This window comes from Psammomys obesus, unplaced genomic scaffold (genome assembly GCF_907164565.1).
Source record: "Psammomys obesus unplaced genomic scaffold, mPsaObe1.curated_primary_1811, whole genome shotgun sequence".
NCBI lineage: Eukaryota > Metazoa > Chordata > Mammalia > Rodentia > Muridae > Psammomys > Psammomys obesus.
Genome location: NW_026596443.1, coordinates 1182862 through 1189941, shown reverse-complemented (window position 1 = coordinate 1189941; position 7080 = coordinate 1182862).

Genomic DNA, 7080 nt, shown 5'->3' with positions numbered 1-7080 from the left:
GAGAGAGAGAGAGAGAGAGAGAGAGAGAGAGAGAGAGAGAGAGAGAGAATATAAAGCCAGTGAAAGCTGAGTAGGTCGTGGATTGTCCAACATCCATTTAATGTTTGTTGTACTGAGCTCACAGTGTGGTTTGCTATGGGAAAGAATTGAGTGGAGAATCCATGGCTCTTTCCTACTATGTTGTAACTTCCTATAAACATGTAATAACTTTGAAACAAAATGTTTATTTCTTTTTAAAGGGCCTTATCATTGTCTTTGAGCCCCAGACCTGCCCTGATCTCTCATGGTGTTGGAGTGATGTGGGGAGGGTAGAGTCCTGGAAGCCTCAAATAATCAGGAACAGAGCTACATGCTTCATTTCTCCTTCTACCTCCATTGAGTCTGTTTTTCCAACTCATCATAATCTTCTGGAGCTTCTGATTCTCAAGTCTGTGTCTGCTCTTGGGACACTGTATTCTAAGTGGATTACCTACCCTGTGAATTGTGTTGATAACCTGGATTTGTTTTTCCTTATTCTAAGCCTAATCAGCTTCACCTTCAAGCTGGAGGAAGACCATGAATTCAATTACAGTAGAACAACACTGGCCAGCTGCCTTATTCTAGACCAAGTCTGTGCTCACTGAGCCTGAATCCCTTCTGATGATCCCAGCCTCCACCTTCTCCTAGGTACAAAATACATGATGCTCCTTGGGAGCCTGAATGAGCTATTCTAAGTCTGGATTAGTGTAAAAGGCTTTCCTCCCCCCTTCAGAAACCTGGCTCACTCTGCCTGCACTGATCTCTGGGAGAGAAAGACCGGACTTTTTTCTGCCCTTATCACCACCAAACAGGCTGCTCGCCTAGTTACACATCTGTCTTTTGCTGCTCTACCGTGTAGGAGCTCACAGAAATCGAACCACAGGTGAGTCCTTCTCTTCTTCCTGACTCCTTACAGATAGACAAGGCTCATCTGTACACAGCACTCATGCTATGGGTGGGTCTCTGTCAGTCAATAAAGGCAGTGTAGGTCTGTGGATTCTAGGAAAATACCTGTTTGTGGTTCATAGTTCTGGTTGGTTCATTGGGGGGAGTGTGACAAAACAGAGGCAGATCATGAGCCACCTATCATCTGAGACACCCCGGAAGACTAGCGGGCACCTAGTCTACTCTGCTTCCCTTGGGGCCAGTTCTGGATTTGGGAAAGTGTGTAGGAATAAGGAAACATCTTAGGCTTTGCCTTTCTATGCTTTGGCATTTTGGAACTCCAGCTTCTATTCTGAAGTATCATCCTTCTCTTGGCGTAGGTTGACCAAGTCCCTGAAGGTGTGGGTAGTTGGTGTGATCTGGGAAGTACTATAAGAACCCTAAAACTCCCCAATACATTAACCTCCCATACCACACACACCCTCACACACCACACACACACACACACACCACACCACACACACACACACACACATACCACACACGCACACACACACACATACACACACACACCACACACACCACACACACACACATACCACACACGCACACACACACACATACACACACACACCACACACACCACACACCACACACACACACACACACGCACACACACACTCCCTCCTGCCTTCTTTCATAGTACCAGTAGGGACTTTCAGGCTTTCAGCAAGTGTCAGGACTGGTTTGTTTTGTTTTGTGCGGTATTCCTTAATGTCATGCCCCTATGGCCATGGAGAATAGTAAGATGGGAGTAGCTAAGGACACAGGTAAACCCATCTGTACCACCTCCTAGCTGCCTGGCTTTGGACAAGCTTTGTAAACATTCAGCTTCCATCCCTTTGTCTCTAAGCAGAGTAATGGATAGCGTCTGTCGCACACAGTTGTCGTGAGCACTAGAAGAGAATGTGTGTAAAAGGCCTAATCTAGTCCCTGGCATTTATCAAGGCCTCAACAAATGTAAGTTATTTTGACAGCGCCAATGGTGGTGATAGCAACTATGAATGTTTCTGAGTCATTCTGTGGATGTGTTCCTCATGCTTTGGTTCAGACACCACTTCCTCCAGGAAACCTTGCCTGATGCCACAAGGACAGGCTGTTTCTCTGGTCCTGGACCCTACAGAGCTTTTGTTTAGTGTCTGAGGGAGACTGGTGTCAGGCCTCCTCAAAACTCCCTCCACAGATGTTCAAGCCCCTTATACAAAATGGCATAGTCTTTGCTTAGAATCTATGTGTATTCTCCTCCTCAACCATTACCTCTTCCTCAAGATTTGAAATTATCTCTCCATTACATATACTTCCTTAGACAATATAAATACTATAAAAATAGCCATTTTGGTATCGTTTAGAAAATGCTGATAAGGGAAAATCTCTGCATGTTCAATAGACACAGGCTTTTAAAAATATTTTCCACCAATGGCCCTTGTCTGCCTCCATGCCCCCTTTATACTTGATCTAGCAGCAGCAAGAACTGAGAGCTGTGGCCTTGTTCATCCCCATCACTCATCCTCAAGGCTCGGCACGATGACTGACAACCAATAGCTGCTCCAGAAGTTCTTACTGGATGAGTGAGTGGATAAAGAAATGAATGGGTGTGGGCTGGTGAGATGACTCGGCGGGTAAATGCCCTTTGCTTAAGCTTGATGCTGTGGGTTCAATCCCTAGAAACCATGGGACATCAGAACAAGAGACTCAGTTCCAATAAGTGTCCCCTGAAGTCCACACATGTGCCTTGGCATCCATGTGCCCACATTAGTACTCACCCAGTACTAATGACATTTAAAGAAGGAAAATAAATGAATAAAAAGATGACATTTGATGGACTCAACAGCCGCTGTAAAAGAAACTTTTATTTGCTTGTTTTAGTTGTCTCAGAGAATTACTGTCTCTGTCTGCTCACCTAGGGCTAGTCTTGCAGGCTTCTAGCCTATGTACAAACTAACCTAGGCCTGGGATGTTTTCGGCCTCTGAGACTTACTGCTTACTAAGCGCTGCCTTTCTTGTTCTTTCTGAGCTCTGTGCTGGCTGGTTCAACTCAGCTGTTCTAGCTCAAACTCTCCTCCCAGCTGACTTGTTCAATCTGGCTTTTCTCTTGACCTCTGAATTGCTCTGTGTGGCCTCAAACTAACTCAAGCAATCTGCTCTAATCTCCTGGCTCCTTCTCATTCTCTGGCTCACTCAGTCTTCACCTGAATTCTCTCTCTCTCTCTCTCTCCCAACCAGCCACTTTCCATAGAGACACCAATCCTGTTCCTGGGCCTTTGTTTTAATTTATTTTTTTCCTACTGCTATTTTTTTTTAAACTCTATGTAGGCTAATTTTGAACTGAAAGGGTTAAATTAGCAGAACTAACTCTGTGTTGTTTCTCAGACTCCATCCAAGGTTAGCTTGTCCCTGGAGTACCTTGGTTCCCACTCTTAAATTCTGAGAAAACAAACAAACAAACAAACAAAAAACCCCACAGAATGTTCTCAGCAGCTTGCTGCTAGACACAGCAACTGAGGCAGACCAATAAAGATGAGGTCAGTTAAAGTTGTTCCCAAGGTCACAGTGTTCCTCTTGGCAAGCTGTTCCTCTTTGTGGTTTGGCCAAATGCTGCCAACCAACTAGGTCGAAGTGCATTTCATTCCTTTACCCTTTGTCCAATCATGTAAGGCCAAGGCTTGGAAGCCACTGCTTGCAGGTTTTTCCCTTTAAAAACCCTGTTCCCTTGGAGCTGATTGTCACTCTCCCAACCTGCTGTGTCAGGAAGGATTGTGGCCCAGGCTCAAGCTTGTAATAAAAAAGATTCTCTTGTTTTTGCATCATACTTGTGTTCCTGGTGATCTCCCGGTCTCGTGATCTAGGCATAACAGAACTCTTTATGGCCCACCTCCCCAGTGCTGGGGTTACAAGAGTGCACAGCCACACTCGGCTTACCTATATCATTTTCTATAGCATTCCACTCTCAAGGCCCTTCTAGAGCCTCCTTGGTGCAACCTGCTCTGATTGCTACACACCTGTGACCCTTCTTGGGTCCCACTTGTATGAGCTTATTTGACAGGGGCATGGAGTACTGGCTAATTGTGTGTATCAGTGTCCTTTCTCCCCAGCTAAAGTTCTCAGAATCAAGGGCATTCTCTTAGTCTGGTCTCTGTTCTAGAGTGCTCAGTAAACTTCAGTGGATGCTCACGGGCTAAAGGTAACTGGGCTGGGACAGCCATGGGCAGGAGCCAGGAGACAGTGCGTGCCACGTCTCTACCCCTCTTGGATGGGGCACCGGTACAAGTTTCTTGCTTTTTCTTATTGTTTGAAGAGCTTACCTCAGAGGGCAGATGTGATGAACTGCACAATGAGTGACTGACACACAGCAGTGTTGTCTCCTGTGGTTTTCCTTCTTCCTCTGCCTCCACTGCTGTAAGACATCATCACTGACCTGGTTCTGCACTGTCGGCCATCTTACCCTGATCCTCACAATGACCTCTCCCCTACCCTGCACGCCCTCTGCATCCCTTGATATGTGTTCAAAGAAACCAAGTCTTAGACATATTGGTGGCGTGCCACAGGTCCCAGGCTGTCGCCAGAGCCACATGAAATGCTACATGTTCCAGCTCTGACCTTTGCTCTGCTGTGTTGCTCTGTGATACAGCAGCTCACTTAATCCTTCCAGTTTCTTTACAATGAGGCCATTTAGATAGACAGTCTTTGCTAACACTCCTGACTATCAGGCTGTGGTCATCTGCTCCTGTGGGAGTGCCTCAGGGCAGCAAGTAAACATCAGACAACTGAGAGTGGCCCTCTGAGGGGCCCTGTGTGGCTGAGTGGTGTGAGATTGTCTGAGGGTGGTAGGTAGGGAAAGCGAGGAGGGTGCGGTCCTGGCTAAGAGTGATAGTGATAAGAGTGGGCCAGGGGAGATGATGGCAGTGAGTGAAGAGGAACAGTGTGTGGCCCTCTGTGTCTAGGAGGCACCACTCAGGCTGGCTGTCCCGAGCAGGTGGACTTCCGAGCAGATCCTGAAGAGCCTGTGGTTTGGAGGGGCTGTGAGGAGAGAGTGGTCTTGCCCCAGAGCTGAGGCTGCAGCTGGTTATTTGTGCTGAGCCACAGTGGACAAGATCCAGCAACAGTAATCATGATCTCCCATCTTTTCCAGCCAGGAAACCCAGTCTTTAGTACTCAGCTCTGAAGGGTGACTCTTGTGCTATGTGACTCTGAGTCCCTGGGGAGGCCATCTCTCTCCCATGTGCTCCTTCAGCAGGAAGAATAAGAGGATCTTGACTATGTCACTGTAGAGAACTGTTAGAGGGGAGGTTCAAAAGTTTCACTGTTGGCCCATTCCTTGGGTGGGGAGTACAGAGTAGCTGTCAGTCATGTCTGTGACCTGAGGGCATAGACTGAGTATGGGATGGTCCCAGCTCCACCTGGTTGGTTCTTCCACAAGCAACACTCTTCACCTCATGCCTGCCTGCCACCCACTCCATGCGACCTAGAACCTTCTCCTTCCTGGAATCATTCAGTTCAACCCCTCTGGTAATTTTTGGTCACCTGCATACTGTGGGCCTGGCCTAAAGTGACAAGAAGAGGACACAGAAGTGGTGTGAGGTATCTGGCTGAGGAAGACATGTCACCCCACAGCAAACAGCACTAGCCATGTGTTGATCTAGCTTGCTGGTGCTGTTAATATAGTATGGGGCATGAGGGCTGACTGTGGCAGGGCAGTGGCTGCACGTTCCCTGGGCAGGATGAAGCCACAGGATGTTAACATCACCACTGTCTTCCTTCAGGCAAGCATGCTCTTGGCCCCATCCCTTGGCAGTTGAGAGGAACAGGTGAGGCAGCCACTTAAGGACTGGCTGTTCTGACCAGGGGCAGTGATGTCTGGATATGTGCCCTTTCTCTGGAGGAGGCCTGGGAGCTTGCCTTGAGGTGCCTCTTGCAGGAGCAGTTTTTGTTCCCTCCTAGTCTTGCTGACCACACTGTATCCTGTTAGAAGCCCATTTACCTAACAGAGATGTGGCCCTAAGGGACGGTCCGCTCCAGGGACCTTCATTCTTCAGCCCTGCAGAAAGATGTCCTGAGGCAGCAGACAGGCTAGGCGGTCCAAGGCAGACAAGACACTGCTCCTCCAGCTACTTATTTCTTTGGTTTGTGGCTGTTTGACAACAGCTGTAAAAACAGCTTATAAATTAGGTGCCTGCTGTAAACAGCAGAAACCTCATCAGAGCAGGGAGAAGGGGCTCCCAAGGCAGGTCTGCTTCCTCTCCAGTAGCTCAGACCCCAGTGCACAGGCTCATTCAGTTCTAGACCCACGGGGTAGGATGGCAGAAGGAAGGGCTGGTGTCTCTACATCCCTGCATGGCAGTTGCCCACATCAACGGGAAGCCAGAGCTGAGGCAGCTCCTCAGAGACTCTTCAAACACAGGCATGTTTATGTCTTTTCAGGGTGTTTCAGATTACAAGCAGAGAACTGGAGCCCAGGGAGAATAAAGCCTGGTACACAGGGTAAGAAACTAGTTTTTTTGTTGTTGTTGTTTTATTTTATTTTATTTTATTTTAAGCTTAATTTAAATCAACTTCCAGAAGCTTTCATATGAGGCCATTTGGGAGGAAGTCCTGTAAGAAACCAGGCAGGCTCAACTCTCAGGAACGCAAAGACCCTATGTGCTGGGCTCAGTTCCTTCCATACTGTAGCCTTCCGAGCTTACTTGGAAGCCCATTAACCAAAGAGAGACCTGCCTGGCCCGATAGGAGAACATGGTCCTGGCATAGATCTGAGGCACTGCCAGAGCTGATGTCTTCTTGCAGACATCAGCTACATCTTTGATCACAGCGCGTAGCTGGCCAAAGATATATATGGAATCACCTGACCCAGGCCTTGGCAGGGACACTCTGGTCTCCTGTCCCTTTCATACCTGCTCCAGTCCCTTCAGAAGCCTAAGCCCCTAGGTCCATGGAATCTAAAGCATCCACCCATCTGTGCTCATTGCTAGACTGAATGCAGAGAGCACAGGTACCTACCTGCTGGAGGGGGCTTAGAGTTCATCTGGGCACAGAACCCAGCTGCTTTGAATTAGCACCCCCACTTCTGTCTCATCGCATCCGCCCCCTGGCTTGCTGTGCAGAGCTCTCACAGCTGGGTTG